This window comes from Berghia stephanieae, chromosome 3 (genome assembly GCF_034508935.2).
Source record: "Berghia stephanieae isolate SIO BIC M18660-M18661 chromosome 3, UCSD_Bste_1.3, whole genome shotgun sequence".
NCBI classification, from domain to species: domain Eukaryota; kingdom Metazoa; phylum Mollusca; class Gastropoda; order Nudibranchia; family Aeolidiidae; genus Berghia; species Berghia stephanieae.
This window is the reverse complement of record NC_088362.1, coordinates 104,046,879-104,068,333: the sequence shown is the minus strand read 5'-3', so window position 1 is coordinate 104,068,333 and position 21,455 is coordinate 104,046,879. Positions and strand designations below refer to the sequence as shown.

The 21,455-nt window shown below is 34.3% G+C and overlaps 2 pseudogenes across 1 annotated transcript; one reads left to right on the top strand and one right to left on the bottom strand.

The window, feature by feature from the left end:
* Positions 1 to 3,901: 3,901 nt before the first annotated feature.
* LOC144969414 (uncharacterized) lies at positions 3,902 to 7,048 on the bottom strand (annotated as a pseudogene).
* LOC144969052 (ectonucleotide pyrophosphatase/phosphodiesterase family member 5-like) lies at positions 4,871 to 20,919 on the top strand (annotated as a pseudogene). Its single transcript, XR_013644718.1, has 5 exons — positions 4,871 to 5,049; positions 10,980 to 12,092; positions 15,811 to 16,005; positions 17,261 to 17,504; positions 18,777 to 20,919. The product of XR_013644718.1 is annotated as an ectonucleotide pyrophosphatase/phosphodiesterase family member 5-like (transcript).
* Positions 20,920 to 21,455: the final 536 nt, after the last annotated feature.

Sequence of the window (21,455 nt, the reverse complement as noted above, 5' to 3'; positions counted from 1 at the left end):
GTCTGAAATTCCTGTTAGTCAAATTGAAAATTGGCGTCTCTGCAAATTTTACTATTCTCGTCAAATTTTCAATGCCCGTATCTGAGGAGTTATCTTTGCCCATTGATTTGATTATGTGTGAAAACGGTGCCTCACTTCAAAGTCGATTTTCTCAAAACTTGGTTTTTACACTCTCCCTACTTCAAACGGTCATAGTTGGGCAATGAAAAATCAAAATTTTATACATTTGGTACCACAATTTTAAGCATAATATAAGCTATGATCGGGTACCAAAAACCCAAAATTGAAAAATCCGACTTAATACCGTTTCGAGGCGGAGGGTCACATTTAAGTATACCGTTATGAATCTCATGGTGTTGGTGAAGGAGAACGAATCATATTTATTACCAGAGCAATACAATACACACGGATATTGTTGGTTTTGTTGTTATATTATTGTAAAAATTCTAAAATACAATACAATCACTACTATCTACTGCTATCATTATTGTTATTATTAGCATGTTTGAGATCATTTATTTCATTGGAACAAGTATTTATAAGTAATTTAATTGAGCTTTTATATAGCGCAATATCCACTAAACGTGCTCAAAGCGCTTTACAAAGGGTCCCTGGGCAACAGCAACATTTAACATGTAGGACGGGACATGACGCCTGTTAGGCGATATTACAATTTTTTCGTACAGAGACAACGCTGTTAACAGCCAGGTACTCATTTTACACCTGAGTACGGTGAGAGAATGTGAGTTAAGAGCCTTCTCCAAGGACTCAACTATGCGCCGAGCGAGGCTCGAACCCAGACCTTCCGATCCGAAAGCGAGTGTCATACCACAACACCACATAGCCGCGCAAAGTAGATGAAGATAGCAGAATATGACAGATTTAACACATGTTTGATAAACCCTATATCTATAATTTTATGACCTTGTTATGTGCTGTTCTCATGAAGGACACTTTATTTCAAGTGTTTGTATATTTACAATAATTCTTTTTTTTTTGGTACAACTGTTATGGTGGACGATATTAATAACAAGTCGCGTTTATCGTGTATTAATTATTATGTCGGGTTGGATAGTGCATAAATATATTGGTTTAATATTAGGCTTTATAACAACAAGAAATCATCATATTATATAATTAATTTCGCTTTTTTTTTTTACTTCCAAACAGTGTAAACATTGATTTATTAATTTATTTGTTTCGCAAACTGTTCGATTTTCAAGTTATAGTGACAATTTAAAGTATTTTACAGTGTTGAAATTATTCATATATAAAGCGTGGCTCTGGCTGTGAAACCACTTCTTATTTATATTATTATTATTATTTTATTATTATTATTATTATTATTATTATTATTATTATTATTATTATTATTATTATTATTATTATTATTATTATTATTATTATAATTATTATGAATATTATTATTATTATTATTATTATTATTATTATTATTATTATTATTATTATTATTATTATTATTATCATTATTATTATTATTATTATTATTATTATTATTATTATTATTATTATTATTATTATTATTATTATTATCATTATTATTATCATTATGTTACATTAATTTTGATAAAGTTATGCTTTCATCATTCATTATTTGATAAAAATTCAACAACAAATAATTATCTACTGCAGCCTAATGAGTATATATAGATATCATGTAAATTCATTTGATAAACCTAAGACTGTAATATAGGGGCTGCTAATGTTGTAACTACGTGTATTAAGTCATTGATATAGGGTGTTGGCGATATTTTGGCTGCAAACTCACAATATCGACTACTTTCACTTGTGCCGCAAATGAAATATGAAAAATATGAACGAAAATCAGTAGTTCCGCAATTGTAACATTTATTTATTTAATTTATTTTTTTTGGGAGTGCCGCACATGACAACCTCTCTACTCACTTATTGTGGCTTCTGTTAATTGGAAAAAGACAAATGTTTGTTTCTTTTGGATAAGTTGAAACTATATATATATATATATAATTGTAAAAATGTGTGTATGCCTTCCAAATTAATGAATTACATTTTACAAATGCGCTATCGAATATGCTCTATATCTAGTAGTATTATGTATTTATGTAATCATTCTTATGCTCTCATTGTTACTTATCTTTCCCCATCCCACTAACCTAACTGTATCCCTCTATATAACGTGCCACACCTACCACTACTACTACCTATTGCTTTAAACTTAAACTTTATTACTATCTGTCTCGTGGCCATGAAGTTGAACCCATCTATAAAAGGGCGAGAGAGGTACCAGTTAACTTCTGTCATTGGGGGAAACTATTTGACTTCTATCTGTCTTTACCTACTTGCGACTTCTCCTGCACAGACACGACAATTACTATTATCATCATCATCATTATTATTATTATTATTATTATTATTATTATTATTATTATTATTATTATTATTATTATTATTATTATTATTATTATTATTATTATTATTATTATTATTATTATTATTATCATTATTATTATTACTATTATCATTATTATTATTATTATTATTATTATTATTATTATTATTATTATTATTATTATTATTATTATTATTATTATTATTATTATTTTATATTTATAATTATTATCATTATTATGAAAAACAGACCTACATTAGTTAAACTATGCCATTATTGTCCTCACATTGAGTTTGAAGTGACATAAGTATTAAAATCGTCATGAACCCAAACACAAATTATAGAACTTTAACTGCCGTACTCTGAAAAAACACATAATTAAAAATTTGGCCAGAAAACTCGTCCAAAAATTCTCAAACCTGGAAATTGGCGAAGTACCAGGTTTGAGAGTTTTTGCCAAGATGAAAGCCATTTAAATCGATCGATATTTGAAGGACGAATTATCTGTCCAAATTTTTTATTTCGTGTTTTTCCGGGGCTTGGCAGTCTTAGTCAATCATAACAACCACATTTCATTACATGGCCAATTCTTGACGTCTTTCAAAATAACCGCATTATTGTCGTTTTAATTTAACCCCAGTGTAAAAATCGATCTTCGAGTTACACAACCCAGTCAGTGAATGACAGCATATTTCTCGAGCGTGCTGCGACTTCCCTTTTATCGTGTTGCCATTACCATCATCATGTGTGTAGTTGCAGTTTGTTTTTCACCGACTCGCTAAACAGATTGATATCAGGGTTGCTAGTTTGGCCTCCTGGTGGCCAAATTTGAGAAATTTGGCCTTTTCCCAAGCCATTTAACCACCCAAAATTTGGTTTGGCCACTTGGCCTCCTGTAACCAACTTTTTGGCCTCCCCTGACTTTCCCCATTATATCTTTTTACTTTGGTACCGGTAAAGCCTCACCGGCAATCTAAATATCTAAATGCAACACGTGCTAACGCCACAGATTTCATTTGCTAATACTTCTATATATATAGAATCTCTGCTATCACGCAATCGCGCCCAAAAGGCCCTTATTTATTTTAAAAAATCAATGCTGTGTAGATTTCCAAGTTACGAAAGAAATGATTAATTTGTTTACAGCTGCCATGTACAACCAGAACGAAGAGTGTTCTTCGGGATCGAGCACATTTACTGGTAGTAGTGAAGAAAATGCTGAGCAATAATGGATTCTTGGTTCGTTGAAACGGGCCTGTTGAATTCATTTTAATTTGTAAAAAGGTTACTTTTGTTGAGGAGTTCTCCAGGTGTGTAGACCTCTAGAATGAACTTTTTATTTCCATCGTGATAATTCGGTTGTATGTGACATTTTTTCTGAGTCTCAAGCATAGAATTAAACGAATAAATTCCTTGGTCTCAAGTCAATTATTCATTATTTTCTTTGCTGATTACAACTCAAGAATGTGACCTATGATGTTGTTTAAGTTTAAAAGGAAAAATTCAACGATATCAACAAATGTACAGAATCTAGTGACAAATTGCAATGGCGAAATGGTGTTTTGATTAAGGTGAGTACAGCGAATGTTCCTTTAAATTAATTTTCTTTTTCTTCTTCAAAAATGGGGGAAATAAATTGTTTAACAAATCTAAAGAGTTTTCGCGAGGCTAAGGTGGGTTTGGTGGTATTTGGCCTACTGCCGAGGAATCTGGTCTCCTGCTATAGCTACTTTGGTCTCTTACTCAAAAATGATCTGGCAACCCTGAATTGATAAACAGATTACCAGGGTTGCCAGTTTGGCATTTTAAATGCCAGATTCCAAAAATCTGGCATTTTTGAAAACCGTTTGGCATTAGAAAAATCATTTGGCATTTGGCATTTTCATTTGGCATTTTCTTTTCTTGTATAGTATACTTCAAATGACACCTTTTCTTAATTATTTCTAAACGCGTAAAAACAAATCTCTTCACATCGGAAAACTTTGCTATTAAAACTGTGATGGATATTGTTTCTAATTTTTTTTTTGGAATTTTCTCTATAACTTCTTTGGACTCTGCACTTGAACCAGATTCAACAAAAAACATCATAAGAAACACGAAACAGTAAGTTTTCTTAATTGTCAATAATTATTTAACTGTTTACGTATTTACCTTTCATGTTAATGTATTTCTTTTTCATTCTTAAAATCCAACCGTGGTGTAGTGGTTTAGCACTTCACTAAGTAGTCAGTAGGTAAAAAATTACCCCAGCAGGAAATTTAGTATAACTCAAAAAAAAAAGACAAAGAAAAGAAAACACGCAAGCCACCAGGATATGATAGTAAATTGTCTATCAAAAGTGAGTAGTTTTCTTTGTGGGGGTGGGAGTCAACAGACTTTGGCATTTTTTTGAGTGTTTTGGCATTTTTTGAGTATTCCCCTGGCATTTTGTTGAAAAATAATCTGGCAACCCTGCAGATTACGCATATTCTATAGGTTTGTTATGTTACAGTTGACGCTTACGTTCATCAATTTTTCTAATGATAGAAAAGTGGTGCAATGTTCACTATTATTATGTTTTGAAAATTATGGATGTAAATGAAAGACGGATATTAAGTTGTTTATGATATTCTTTACAAAACCGGAATTGACAATGCACATTAAATGTGGATTTAGACAAAGTAAGCATAATGACTGCTCTGTACCAAGTCATATAATTTGATTTGGTCCAGAAAGTTGTTACGGGATTTTGTGTGTATTTCGGTACTACCGCAAACTCGGGGACCCAAAAATTTCCCCAATAATTTCTGGCCAAATTTTTTATATTTTTTAACGCAAATTCGGGGACCCAAAAAATTGCTGGCCAAATCTTTTTTATTTTTTTACGCAAACTCGGGGACCCCCAAATAATTTCTGGCCAAATTATTTTTTGGCCAAAATTTTTATTTTTTTAATTAATTTTTTTTTTAGATCTAATATCTTTTAAAATATAAAATCTAGATCCAAATTTTTTTTTGGCCAAAATTTTTATTTTTTTAATTAATTTTTTTTAGATCTAATATCTTTTAAAATATAAAATTTAGATCGCTTCGAGATCTAAATATATCTATTTCTAGATTCATAGTAGATAATTAGATCTGGACTGGATTTTGTTTTGTTTTGTTGGGTTTTTTTTTTCATATACTAGTAGTAAACAGTATTTATAACTCACCCTATACTGGATACCACTGCGAAAGATGGAGAATAATATGTCGAAGGGCTTCTTGGTGAGTCTTCCCGTATAGCTCCCTCCACATAAATTCATCCAAATGAGATTCCAGTTGACTACTGTGGACACCCAGCATAGATTTGAACCTGCGTTTGCAGTTCTTCCAATAGCACTCAATAGTGTTGGTGCATGCGCCTGTCTGGGGTCAACAAAGTTAGCTGTGTGGTTCACCACCAGGTGTTGATATGGAGGTTGGACTGGGAGGTTGGCTATCCCGTTGTATGCAGCCCAGCCGTCACTGTGTATAGTGGAACCAGGGGCGATGTGCTCCTGAATAAGTGGCAACAGTCTAGCCGCTGATCTGTCGTTATCCACGACCACTAAAAATCCCTGTCCCGTCTCCCTACACACACCACCAAACACCCACCGTTGCTCAGCAACTCGGCCCACGTTGTTTTTTCTTTTGGCCACTAGACTTTCGTCGATCTCGACTGTGAGGCCTGGACCACCTATTTGGTACGGGTTGTTCAAAAGCCACCACGAACAAATGTCTCGAAAAAAACCATACCACTGTAAAACAGAATTTTCACTCACTCCAGTGAGCCCTGTACTGTTTAGAATCGGCTCCTTGAAAGCCCACAAAAGGAGCAGCTCAACAATTTTCCTCAGAGGAAGACACTGATGTTCAAAGAACGATCCTCTCCTTAAGGAACTTTGACACTCTTGTGGGTAGGGCAACGCCAGTACCTGTTGTCACTTGTGGCACTTTTCTTTATAAGAGTGGTGACTCGGTTGCAAGTCGCACAATTTGGTGGATTTCTTGTTAATAACCCGTTAGTCTGGAGAAAGAGAATAGCGTCTTCTTCTGTCCTCGCATGAGCATATAATAATTGTAACGCCATTACGAGAATCGAAATGCCGCGGCGCGAAAAACACAAACACACCAGACAAAAAAAAAAAAAAAAAAAAACGGCAAAAAACCCCACGTGAAATCCAAATGATTGAACACGTCAAAAAATGTTTTACTGTTTTTATTACCCATTTTCAAATATACGTTTATTTGTTCAAAAACGTATAAAAACATTAGACATTAAATTCGCATAATACATATTATATTCATGTACATACATAATAATAATAAAACACATAATTTTGTAGAAAATGCTGGTCACGAAAAAAAGAAAATGCCAATCTGGCATACAACGATGAGAATCGAAATGCCGCGGCGTGAAAAACACAAACACACCAGACAAAAAAACACGGCAAAGAACCCCACGTGAAATCCAAATGATTGAACACGTCAAAAAAATGTTTTACTGTTTTTATTACCCATTTTCAAATATACGTTTATTTGTTCAAAAACGGGTTCAAAACGTATAAAAACATTATACATTAAATTCGCACATAATAATAAAACACATAAAAAAGAAAATGCCAGTCTGGCATGTGTCATCATTCCAGGCGGCAGACCGTATCTAGGGTAAACTAAGCAAGAGAGACTCGGGTCCCCGAGTTTGCGGTAGTACCTGTATTTCAGACACCACTCGGAGGATTTCAATGCCGAAAGAGGAATTTCCGCACAAAAAAGTGAATTGGGATGGTATTTGGTATTGTGTTTAAATATTGTATAGATAACTGATTAGAACTATATTATGATATATAAACATATTGCCAAATACAACCCCAAAGTTTCCTTATTTCAAATGAAGTAAAGCTCCAAAACCTAATGGTAGTGATTGTAGTAATGGTGGTAGTGAGGACGATGTGGTGTTGGTGGTTGTTGTTGTAGTAGTAGTAGTAGTAGTAGTAGTAGTAATAGTAGTAGTAGTAGTAGTGGTAGTAGTAGTAGTAGTAGTAGTAGTAGTAGTAGCGGTAGTAGTGATGATGACGAAGTGATTATGGCTGTAGCTGTAGTAGTAGTAGTAGTAGTAGTAGTCGTAGTAGTAGTAGTAGTAGTAGTAGTAGTAGTAATAGTAGTAGTAGTAGTAGTAGTAATAGTAGTAGTGATGAAATAAGAATTATTAATGTGACATTCTTGCCTTATTTATTAGAGGAAATAAGATTTCAAAATGTCAAAAGTTAAAGAAGGGTTTATAATTTCAAAGTTCAGTTTTGAAACTATGTGAAGCCGGGTGGACAGGGAAAGAAATATCAAGAAACGGGATGAGAGTGGAAGAGAAAGAATGAGAGGCTAAAATACACACACACACACACATGTGAGAGAGCGAGAAAGAGAGAGAAAGAGAGAGAGGGAGAGAAAGAGAGAGAGAGAGAGATAAAGAAAAAGAGGAGCGAGAGGGGGAGGGGAGAGAGACTGCTTGTGCATTAAGAGGGCAGGAGGGAAATAGAGTAAAGATTGAAGCCTGACTGTATAACTCTCTGTGTGTGTATTTGAATGTGTGAAAGAAACAAAAGTGAGACGGAGAGAGTGAGGTAGACATGAAAAAAGGGATGAAGGTGGAGCAAAGAATTGTAGGGATAGTTTAATAAAGCATTTTGTTTCAAAATAAGTCATAGTCAATCAACTGGAAACATTGACCAATTAGATTGCAATTAAAGAAATGGGCTGGTCAAATTATTCATTGCATTGTTTCCATTTTGAGTCAGATGACAGCTTGAGGAGGAGGGGTGGGACTTATTGTGTAATGACATACATGTAAACATGTTATTGAATCTGTCAAGTTTTTCTTAGCGTTCACCACATTGTTGATTGTCTAAAAGACTCCCCCTTCTTTCAGTATATAAAGAAAGCACGACAAACGAACATCTCTCTCTCTCTCTCTCTCTCTCTGTCCCTCTCTCCTTTCTCCTTTTCATCTATCTATCTATCTATCTATCTATCTATCTATCTATCTATCTATCTATCTATCTATCTATCTATCTATTTATACATTGATAGGCCCGTTTCTCTTTCTGTTTATCTATCCATACATCTAACTCTTTTTCATTTTTTAGTTACACGCATTTCCATCGGCAGTTCATTAATTGTAGAAGGCTCTATTTACTATTTTGCTTTTGTGCTTAAAATTAAATGTTTATCCTGCAACAATCTCTGTAAGTGTAAGATTGCGCAACTCTTGTCCTATTAAAGTCTTATCATGTCCTATAATTTCATGAATAAAGAAAGAGGGACAAAGGGCCCTCATCTCAATCATTAACCAATGCAGACAAAGAAGTAATAGCACGCGGTGTGTATTAAATACATATGTAACATACACATGCTGACGTCATGACACATTGCCCGGGCATTTTAATGGCCAACAGGTGCATATGATGATCCTTGACCAATCAGAATCATTCATTTGTAAAGTTGTCAGGGATAAACCTAGACTTGTTTACAGTTTTTAAAGTTCATTATTGGTTGAACCATGAAATTATGGAAACAGTCATGCTTTCCCGGAGATAGATAAAGACACGCCCTTTGCTATGGTATCTTACATGGTACTGGTGTACGAAAAGACTTAATATTACTAAGTTTTGGAAATGGTGGCTCTCTGAGAGAAAGTCAACTCTCGTTTTGAATGTCTCTCTGATAGTTGCATTTTAAAACTTTAAATTTATATAACTTATCGTCAATATCTATGTTGAATAATTATGTTTTCATGAAGAAAAATAATTGTAGTTTCTGAAACAACCAAAAAATGAAATTTGATAATTTTGACCATTTACACTTTAAAACCAATTTTCTTCGTTTTCCAAATCCCGACTTAATACCGCTTCGAGGCGTAGGGTCACATATAGTTTAGTGAGAATTACTGATAAACATGGATGGCAAAAAAAAAAAAAACAATAACAAAGATCTGAGTGACGTCAACTTAGATCTATCTATACCGGTTTCGCTTTCACTTTCAAATGTGGACTGACTTTGTTTTGGTCATGAACGCCCATTGAACAAAACAAAGAATTAATAAAGCAAGAAAAGCAAGTAGCCTACAACCAATTTGATAAATCCGCAAAAGAACACAGATGCAACATCCAGCTTTGATTTTTATTTAAAATCGAATCCATAGGATACTGCTGATTATATTTAATCTATTTGAATATCACCGAGATTCTTTTTTAAGTGAACCAAAATCTACAAGCGCTTATAAATTATAATAGTAGACCTATCTAAATCTTGAGCGCTGATTCGACGCAGTGTAGTAGTAGTAAGCATGTGTTCTGATTGGTTGGTAACAAAGCAATGTCATTGGGAAGGTGGGGGGGGGGGGGGGGAGAGACGTTTAGACTATGAGATGCCGATGCTTAGAGTTTATCATCGACATCAACTGCCAATTATTGTGAAAACGATGTCGCTAAACAGGGGTTTTACTCAAATGTATATCGATATTTTGGGGGTTTTATTACTAATAAAATATAGCAAAAAATTCGGGACTGAGGTCAATGTCGCTATCCAGGGGTTGTCGTGATTCAGGGGTGTCGTTATCCAGAGGTTGTGTAACTTTTCAAATTTGTGTCCGATTTTGATGATTTAAAGATTGAAGTTCTAGTTTTACTGTATTCTGTCCGACTGCGTAATGCAAAAGGAACTATACTGCATTTGAAAAATCACTTTGTGGTACCTACTTTAAACCTATACCACCTAGTCACAGAATACTGACAATGAGTAAACCAGTTTTATCACTGTTCCTATATGTGAAGTTCCTGGTCAGCAGCTGGTACAAAACCTATCTTTCGTCTTTGATTTGACACGACCCAAAGTAGACTCCCAATTTACCGCTTCCTAGGCAGACGCTCCACCAATGGCCCAGTGCCATTTTAGCATCGTTTTGAATTAGTTGCACATCTCGTGAATTATCAAAAATGAATACTGGAATCTGAAAGAGATGTTCTGACATTTTGATACAATCGTAGGTCCTATTGGGGGAGTGTGAGGATAATAAAGCATGTGTACAGCCCATACAGTCTTTTCTATGCTCAAATATATTTACTATGACATGAATACTCCCTGACAACAGCAATATTTATCATGCTTTTTGACAAGACTGTGAAGTGAAGATAAAAATAATTTTTTTTTTGGACGAAGACGCTGCTGTTTAACAACCAGGTACACTCTTTCATTTGTATTTGTGTGGAGCAATTAAAGTAATTTTTTTGCTCCAGAAAAAAAAAACATACAAGTCATTTGATTGGGTTCAAACCCGGTACCTCACGGCCGATAAGCAGGCCGTATCGGTTTATGGACGAAGTAACTTCAAATGATGAAAAAAGTGCTATTGTTTAAAAAAAAACAAATATTGTATCTATATACAATTAAATGTGTAATACAGTCATGAGTCATATAAAATGTCCCATAAAATTATCAAAATACACTTTTCTCAAGAAAATTTTTATTTCATAATAACAGTTTGATAAGGGTGACCCTCAACTTGTCAAAAATTAAACCCAAGAGTTCTATTTCAGAATCCTTCGAAGTCTCAAGTTTAAGCCTTTTTGACAAGCTATTGAGTCGTCTTTATTTCATCAAGATACGTAAGACAAAATTTCTGGAAGAATGAAGAATAGGAGTTGTGTTTGATTATAACATAATTGTAACAAACTTGTTATAGATATACGAGTAAAACAATATCCGTTATAATTCCGAATTCATATCATTATTGCTGCAAAAGTGGTTATTTTCTAGGAGAGAAAAAAGAAACAATGATGTGCAATCGTATTTCAAAATGGCTCCAAGAACTTCTAGTGATTCATATTATGATACTATCTCTAAAAGCCGATTCGAACAAAAACGCCAAAGACCACAGGCTTCTACTGATTTCAATGGACGGCTTTCGTTGGGATTATCTTCACGGACGGGCCAGAACCCCGACTTTTGATTTCATCAAAAGTAAAGGAGTTCACGCCACTGACGGCATAATTAGTGTTTACTTGACCAACACTATACCAAACCACATGTCTATGGTGAGTGGATTGTTCGTCGAAAATCACGGCATGATTGACAACATCATGTTCGATCCTGAAACGAATGACACATACGTCGCTGTATTTTACGATCATGACGTAGTAAACGACCCTGCATGGCTGAAGACAATCGGCGAGCCGTTATGGATATCACACCAAATTCAAAACCGCGGTAAAACTGGATTGCTGATGTGGATGGATGGGGAAACAGCTTTCGGTGGAGTTCGGGCGACAAAGTTTTTAAACACACTTACACAATGGACGAAGTCGATGAAATGAACATGCTGATGGACTGGCTGACGGACGAAAATGAACCTATTGATCTCGCATTGGTTTATTTTCCTCAGCCAGATTTAGACGGACATAATTTTGGTCCGGAGTCGGCGGAAGTTACCAGAAAAATTGAATATCTTGATAAAGCTTTGGCACATCTTCTTCAGCAGTTGGAGAGTCATGGTCTCTCAAAAACGACGGATATTATTGTGACGAGTGATCACGGATTCACGTCCACATCCCCGGAACGAGCCATTCTCTTGGAGGATATATTGGATCCTACATGGTACAAAACACCCACAAGATTGCCAGCAACATCATTGTCCATTTTCCCCATAGAAGGTGATGTTTTATTTCTATGGGAGCGTTCACATATTACGTCATCAGCTAGGGGGGAGGGGGGGTCTACCAAATGTTGACATGTGTTGACATGGGGGGGGGGGGTCAGACCCAAGATGATGTCATCAAAACATAGGCAAATTAAGCCTATTTCAAAGTTTGTTCCTTTCAAAACAGCTAAAGATAAATTTCTATGATGAGTATTGCCCATCTCTCAAGAAACAAGATGGGAAAGGGGTATCACTTCTCAAAAGGCGAACTTTCCCTAAATGTTCATTGTATCACTCCTCGATCGCAGCAATGAAAGACCATTCACGAAAATGCGGCATACAAGAAGAACAGCAAATGGGAGAAAGTGATGACGATGAAGATGAAATTGATGATACTATTTATAGTACATTGCCAGAGGTCCAAGGCAGAAACATTTTTGAATCAATTAATTTTATGTTTGGAAATTGAAACAGAAATTCATTCCACTAAAAGACTAATATGCTATAAAATAATTTGCCTCCTATACTATTTTAAATTACACTTTCTGAAATTTTTTTAATAGCACCTGCACCAAGTAGCCTAATTTAAATAATGTTTGTTAGATTTTATCTTTGCAAATTTAAATTTTATGTCCCCATTGTATCGTAAAACATAAATTATCAACAGTTTCTGAAATTAATAAAATGTCTGAATGTGTTTTATCAAACGTTGATAATCAATGTTTATGGTTTGAAAAATGAATAATAAATATTGTGAAATTAAAGTTATCTTTTAGTTTTTATTAAATTAGATGACGTCATCATTTGTTGGGGGAGGGGGGGGGGGTCAGGTCAATGATGACAAGTGATGACTTGGGGGGGGGGGGGGGGGGGTCTAAAAAGGGCAAATTTTTGATGACGTAATATGTGAACGCTCCCTATATTGTATTTTGATTATATTTTTTGCTTTAAAATTGACTTTTGTGTTGCTAAAATTAAAACCGTGCAACGTGAAAATTTGGAGAGAACGTTTTGATGCAAAATAAAAATCTTGAAAGATGTCTAGGATACTGATACAACACCAGGCAGGAGAATGAAAATACAAGTAATACCATACCAAAAATCACTTGACGTTGATTCAAAAATCGATTTCTAGACATCTTTTCAGATTTGTATTTTCACAAAAACCATTAGCAGCTTATGAAGGCAAAAGCAAGAAAGTCCATATTTTTAGCCATATCCCAACCGGAAATGGTCTTTTGATTTTAATTTATCATAAACATTATATTATGTTATGATATTATTACAACATGACTATCCTAATTAAAATGTCTGGTGACCAATCTTTAACGCACTGTAGCTGACCTGATGTCGCATACTCATCGGTCGCGAATAAAACTATCTTGCAAAGTTTCAATTCACATGTTTGCCCAGGTTCTTTAGCTCCGTTATGAAGTGGTCGATTGGCCCCCCTTCTTCTTAGTTTTCTATCAAAATGCGTTCCGTCCTTTATATATTGTCTTAAATTGTGACTTTCTAGAATGTCCTTTACTTTTAAGCAGTTTCCGTCCGCTATATCATCCATATGAACATTGGAATCGCCCAGTAAAACAATTTCTCAACTGGTTGTACTAGCGTGTCGATTTCATCAAAAAATTGTTTGTGCCTAAGTGTGTTCCTATGACACAGAGGCATATTGCCGTCTGCCCTTTCAGGAACAAATTGTTTTATTGGGTCCATGTACAGCTCGAATCTTTGTTTGAATTTTACGATGTTTTAACCGACATTTTCATTGAATTGCATTCCGTTCGAAGGTTGGGACGATTCTGCCATTTTGTTCAATCAGGAGACATAATCAGTGCAATGTTATGTAGAGTGATAAATAACTGCAGTTGCTTCCCTTACATCATTTTTTAAAAAAGGATGATGATTGCCCATTTGCTTGAGAAGTGGAAATAACTGTTCACAACTGTTCAGTCCTTTTTTTTATTACGATTACATCCCTTCATTGCCGTGGAAGTCGTATCTTGTGTCCCTTTGAGATAATTCCAATGTCACAAAGTTCTGAACAATCGATATACGGTAATTTCGATAAATTTAGAAAGTATTTTCATCAACTGTTCTCCAATCATGGTACATCTGACACCATGTTATGTTTTGTATAGATAATTAAAACAATCTAGAGCTAATGAACGACGCATCAAGATCTGGAGTTATCGTGGAATATAGAGAGCGTGCTATGCTCTCTCCTTTATTTGAGAACGAACCGCGACATCAAATCATGATATTTATTAAGCCCTTTGTGTACTAATACTTATAAGAGTGGGGTAAATCATATGAAAGAAAGGAGCAAGTGATTTCATCCATTCAAATGTTAATCGACTAGAAGATTCATTTCAAATTCAGTTACTTTATGGAGGGGTATGTTTTTTTATAAATTCCAAAGTATATTAAAAGTAATGTACAAAAATAAATGAAATATCCTCAGAAAAAAAATTAAACTATCAAATCTGGAACGTTTTGGGCTCAATACCCTTCTTTAGCCAGCCCCCCCCCCCCCCATACACACACATTTTAATAAATGTTTTTATTGTTTTAGTTATTGGCTGAAGGAGGGGTTTTGGTCAGAAACGCTCGGGTTTCGTATCTGATTCCTTTTTGAAGCAATTACATTTTTTGTTCATTACTTTTTACATTCCACAGTCTCTAACACCTTAGTATCAAAGTTTATAAAACATCTCATTATAAAAGTGGAGAACCCGCGATGTTTACGGGAAAATATGGCTATTTGGAACAGGCACTCATCTTTGTTAAATATTGTGGAAATTAACAAAGCTCGAGATGAATCTTTTTAGTCATCAACGTTCAAAAATAAAGTGTGTAGGTGCGCGCAGATGGATCTGGCAACAGGGTGGCTACCTGTCAAACAACAACAAAATAAAGAAAGTAAGAAAAAAAAGATACAACAGCAATATCGATTCTGGTCGGAGCCATTTTGATTATACGTTGGTCTGTTGTTTGTGGATAAGTTTGTTCACGAATGCAATAATCATCTCACCTGTACTCCATCACAAGGTCTTCTAATTCGGATGGTTTTTGAGATCATATTTAATCATCTTTTGAGCGGATCGCAAGACAAGGGCTGTGTAAAGAGTGATTGGTATTCTTAAAATCTTAGCTCTGCAATTATTTTGACGTAAAAGAAATCGTAATCTCCATTTCAGTTTCAGGATTCATGAAGACATCCGTTCAGCATTTTGCAAATATAAATCTATGTCACAAGCACATCTTATTTTTCCTCTTGCACCTTATACCTATTTGCAGGTCCAATAATCCCAATGATCATGGGCTCGTTGTTAAGATAAAATTACTCTGATAAAACAAAAACAAAACAACCCAAGATATTGTCTATTACAACAATTTTAATGAAGTCCATAATTGTGTTTTGTAATTAGAAATGCAAACATATACACGGTGTTAGCACCGATAAAATGATGTGCGGCTATAAGGTCTTGTGGTATGACACTAACTTTCTGATCGGAAGAACCTGGGTTTCGAGTCCCGCTCTTAGCAACGTATAGTTGAGTCCATGGAAAAGGCCCTTTGCTCGCATTCTCTCAGCGTATGAGTTCGCCTAACAGGCGTCATGTGTGGTACAACAAATTAAATGATGCTCTTGTAAAGCTCTTTGAGCCCCTTTAGTGGATATTTCTCTCTATATATGCTCAAAAATACTCTAAACTCCTCCCCAGGAAAGTTGGATACCGTTTACGACAAGTTGAAGGCCTGGGCTGATAAGACGGGATTGTTCCATGTGTACAAGAGTCGTGAAATCCCAAAACGATTCCATTACAAGTCACACAGACGTGTCCCGCCAATCTTCGCACAGGCTGTTTTGGGATATAGTTTTTATACCAGGGATACCATTAAAGGCTTTGAAGAATTGAGTTAGTTTGTTTTGTTTGGATGTGGTTTAATTAAATCTAATCCCTTCGATTCACCGATAGACATTATCATTTATATTATATATATATATATATATATATATATATATATATATATATATATATATATATATATATATATATATATATATATATATATATATATAATTATATAAGTCACTCACATTTTTTTTCGCCGAGACTATTGTTTCTATGCCCTCCATGTCGTCAGTCGGCACATGTCCGTTGTGTGCTTTTTTCATTCGAGGGGTCGATGTTTATTTATTTGGGTCGTTAATTCGTTGTGTTGTTGATTTGGCGGTGATTAGTGTTGTTATGTATGTAGTGACATATTGTAGTGTGTTCTCATTGCGTGTATGTGTATGTGTGTGAATGTGTGTGTGTGTGTGTGTGTGTGTGTGTGTGGTGTATACATGTGTGTGTTTGGTATGTTGTGTAATGTGGTTGCTTGGTAATAAAAAAAAAGGGGGGGGGAGGGCGAGGGGGTAGGGGTAGATACTAGTTCTAATGATAATAATAATAATAATAATAATAATAATAATAATAATAATAATAATAATAATAATAATAATAATATAATAATAATAATAATAATAATAATAATAATATAATAATAATAATAACAATAATAATAATAATAATAATAATAATAATAATAATAATAATAATAATAATAATTATGATGATGATGATGATGATGATGGTAATTATTATTATTATTATTATTATTATTATTATTATTATTATTATTATTATTATTTTGTTGTTTTTGTTTTTGTTATTATTGTTATTATTATTATTATTATTATTATTATTATTATTATTATTATTATTATTATTATTATTATTATTATTATTATTATTATAATTACCAAAATTTTAATATAGTTTTAATAAGCGAATTTTTTAAATATTTGTTTTAAAATTCATGAATTTAAAAAAATGAAGACAAATTGATTCAGATGTTCATACAAAATTTTAAAACTGTGCATTGAGAGATAGCTGAGAAAAAGAAAAAAAAAGATGCGCCACTTATTAAAGATCTGACTATAATTAGTTGTACCCACCATATCAATTGTTTTAACACAGTTGTGTGTAATCTAACCTTTAGCATTTGGTAGACGTAAGAGATAATCTTGTGAGATCTAATCACCCACCTTGCGGTCTAAAGACAAAAACAAAGAGTCGAGTGGCCTCAACTTCATTTATTCTTTAACATTTTTCTCCAATTATTCAGAGGGCAATCACGGTTATGACAACCAGCACCAAGAAATGAGACCGATCTTCATGGCATATGGGCCATCCTTCCAAGAGGGTGTCTCCGTGAAAACGTTTAAAATCGTAGATATCTATCCTCTTGTGTGCCATCTCAAAGGAATCGCTCCTCAACCCAACAATGGAAGCATGGAGATCGTATCGAAGCTCCTACGTCATCACCCATTTGACCAATCACAAGCATGCAATAAATCAACGCGTGACTTGTAAGTCTGATTTAATACACGATTCTTTCATCTCATTGTCTTTATTAAACGAGTTATTTTTTTATCGTGCCCAATACAACGGGCTTGCGAGTATGTGTTATTGCACGATAGAAATATAACGAGGTTAATAAATACAAAGAAATGAAAGAATACGTTTATTCCACCCCTCCAAGTAAGACATTTTGTAACCAAATGTTATGGTATTAGTACTTCTATTCACCATAATTTGTATCTTTCTCCTTCTGCTTGAATGAAAATTTGACCCAAAAATAAAACGTTAGATTTTATTCATGCGCACCAAAAGAGTATTTATAATTGCCATTCAGCTGTCTTATACATCTATCTAATTTCACACCAATAAAATGTGCGCAAATATTCTGCAATCGTTGAATAAAATTTTTATGATAGGGTTTTCCAATGAGATGGGTGAAATACTACACTCTCGCTTTTTGGAATTCCGGACGTGTTCTCAACCACTGCAAGAGCTAGCACGAGCTATCCAAAGGTTTGTAAGAAATTGTTAATCTCCGATTAATTCTACTTGAAACGGGGATAATTTATCGTTCCATGGGCCTTTTGGTTAAATTTGATAAATATATATATACTTTTATGGGGACCTATAGTAATATCATTAGTCCAATTGTGGTTGGAAACAGTTAAACCTCTCTCTCTCTCTCTCTCTCTCTCTCTCTCTCTCTCTCTCTCTCTCTCTCTCTCTCTCTCTCTCTGTTATGCACTGTTGCACTTGATTGATTTTAAATATATAATGATTTGTAAACATTTGAGTGTATTCCTCTCAGTGGGGACCTGTTCTTGTGTCTGGATGAGACTTTTTAAAAAGATCTCAAACTAGATAGATACATTGAAAGTTCTCTCTTGGAATCTACATCTGTTCCCTATTTGAACCCTTCCCCTTTGTCTTACTTTTTCTCGTGTGCTTTCAATTGTAAATCTTTAACTTCTTTGACTACTCAAACTTCTAACTTTCTACCGCCGCTGAAATGACTTAAATGTGTTGCAAGCGCGCCCCCCTCCAAATAAAAAAACCCTTTTAAAAAAGCAACAAACGTACTCCCCTCAACTTGTCAGGATGTCCCATACCTCTTATTACCGAGATTTCATATTATGAGAGAGACTATTACAATCTTTGATGTATGTTATGAAAATATCTAAAAATCATTGAAAGACTTTATAAATGACCATTATAAATGACTATAAGTAAATACGTGTTCTCCAGACAGATAACCACGGATGTTTTTGTTTCTTCTACAGGCACCAAAGCCACTACACTGATTCCAAAACCTCCTGCAAACGTCAATACAAAGATGATGAAGTACCTGACAAATAGATGACATTGTTATCATTTCGGGCGTTGTGAAAGAAAAATCCCAAAGTTCTCGAATTACTATTATTATTATTATTATTATTATTATTATTATTATTATTATTATTATTATTATTATTATTATTATTATTATTTTCATCATCATCACCATCGTCATCATCATCGTCGTAATTTTCAATAATGTATGCATTGAATAACCCGAGACTCAGATAGAATGGTTATGGATCAGAATGAATACAAAAACAAAATGGAGCAACAACTGAGATCGGGCTGCGCAAGGAAAGCATCGGAGATGATAAAGCAAGTGGGAGGAGTAGACCAAAAGAAACGAACATTCCCACAAGGGAAAACGATAACTGATGTCAACAAATTAAATGATTTTTACTGTCGTTTTGACAGGCCCCCATCTGTGCACAACGAATTGTCAAATAACAATGAGCCACCTCCAGATGTTGAAGAAGAAACTGTAAGCTCCCTCTTCTGGCGATGTAAAGAACATAAAGCACCAGGACCAGACAACATTACCGGAACTATTTTGAAAAAATTGTCACCAACAACTGGCTATATCTTATACAAAACTATTTCAAAGGTCAATCGATGAATAATCTGTGCCAGTACTTTGGAAAATATCGATTGTCATTCCAGTTCCAAAAAAGCGTTGCCCGACCGTATTGAATGACTTCCGTCCAGTGGCGCTTCCTTCGCTTGTAATGAAATGTTTAGTAAAAGATTTAAAATCTGAGCTCCTACAAAAATTTTATGACCTGGAATTGCTAGATCCGTACCAATTTGCATACCAGCAACATCTCAGTGTAGAAAACGCACTTTTAATCGCCACAAATTCGATCTCAAAACACCTTGACAAAACGCCCTCGAATTACGCCAGAATCCTGTTTGTCGACTTTTCGTCAGCTTTTAATGCCATGAACACAGATATTTTGCTTCAAAATTTGTGCAACATGGATATTCCAAACTACCTTATTAAATGGTATAAAGCGTTTCTGACCCATAGACCGCAATGTGTAAAATTGGGTGAACATATCTCCAAAAAAAGAACGTTGTCGAACGGATGTCCCCAAGGCTGCGTGAGTTCCCCAATCCTGTACATCTGTACACCTGTACACCAACGACTGCAGACCATCCTTTGAAAATTGTTTTATAGTGAAATATGAAGATGATACTGCTATTCTAGGTTTTTAAAAGATAAAGTTAGCGAAAAGAATTATTTCAAACAAATAAATATATTCACCGATTGGTGTAAACAAAATCAGCTTGAATTAAATGTTGAAAAAAACGAAAGAACACGTGTTTGGTATAAAAAATAAAAATGACTTAAAGTGTGTGACGATCGGTAAAGATGATGTTGAGATAGTTGACTATTTTAAATATTTAGGAATAACCATTGATAGTTCCCTCAATTTCTCTCAACATATTAATATAATATCTAAGAAAGTTGCCCAAAGATTATACATCCTAAGGAAATAGAGAACATTTCAAGTAGGGAAGAAAACTATGTTAAGAGTTTTTGACTCATTGATTAAAAGTGTAATTGCGTTTGGCTGCACCATATGGTTTGGCGGATGCTGACTTAAAGATAACTCCAAAATTTCAAAATCTATCAAAGAGGCATCAAAAATAATAAACCATCCTCTTGATGGAGTAGAAAGAATTCATGGAAAAGCAATAGAAAGGAAAGCATTCTCAATTACCAACAATAAAAAACATATTTTATACCATGAATTTAGTCTTTTACCACCTGGGAGATTAAATGTAGAACTAACAAGTATAAATCAACGTTCGTTCCATCAGCAATAAAAATGTTGAATATTTCATATGGTACAGCAAAACAAGGATTGATTAGTTGACTGATGAACTGATTAATTTATTTAATGTTAGATCAACTGACCAATTGATAATGATGATAATTTTTGGTGTCGAATTGCCACAATTGTAACAAATGGAAAACGAAATGAATATGTTTATGTTGTGTATATCGCACGCGTGAAAGAAAGAGGGGAAGAGAGAGAGAGAGAGAGAGAGAGAGAGAGAGAGAGAGAGAGAGAGAGAAAATAAGTAGGAGTGAAATATCTGTTCAATGTATAGTAATCATATAACGTTATAACAAGTGTAACTAAATGACAAATTGCCATATTTATGGACAATAAAGATCTTTTTTTTTTTTAAAGGCAACTGTTACTAGATTGAATTTTAAATGTATTGTATGTGACATTTATATTGATGATTTATTGATGCCCTTTTATGCTCTTAATTGTTTTGATACCTTGGTCACGGGGGAACCATCAATTGAAACAATCAATTTCCAGCTTTGTATGTTAGTTGAAAAACACGGGGACTCATACTATAAAGTAATAGTTTAAAAAAGCATCAATCTTAATAGTTTGACAGGCATATCAACAAGAGGTCACAGAGGAACCATCAATTGGAACAATCAATTTCCAAGAAACTAGTTCAGTCGTTCTTTCTTTTTCTTGTCCTTGTTAACAAAAACTACGTCACAAGCGAGTGAAACTGATGTATGGAAAGCCATTAGTCCCAACAAAAATAGGATGTCTTCAAGATTTTGAAATCGCTGTATGTCTTTTAAA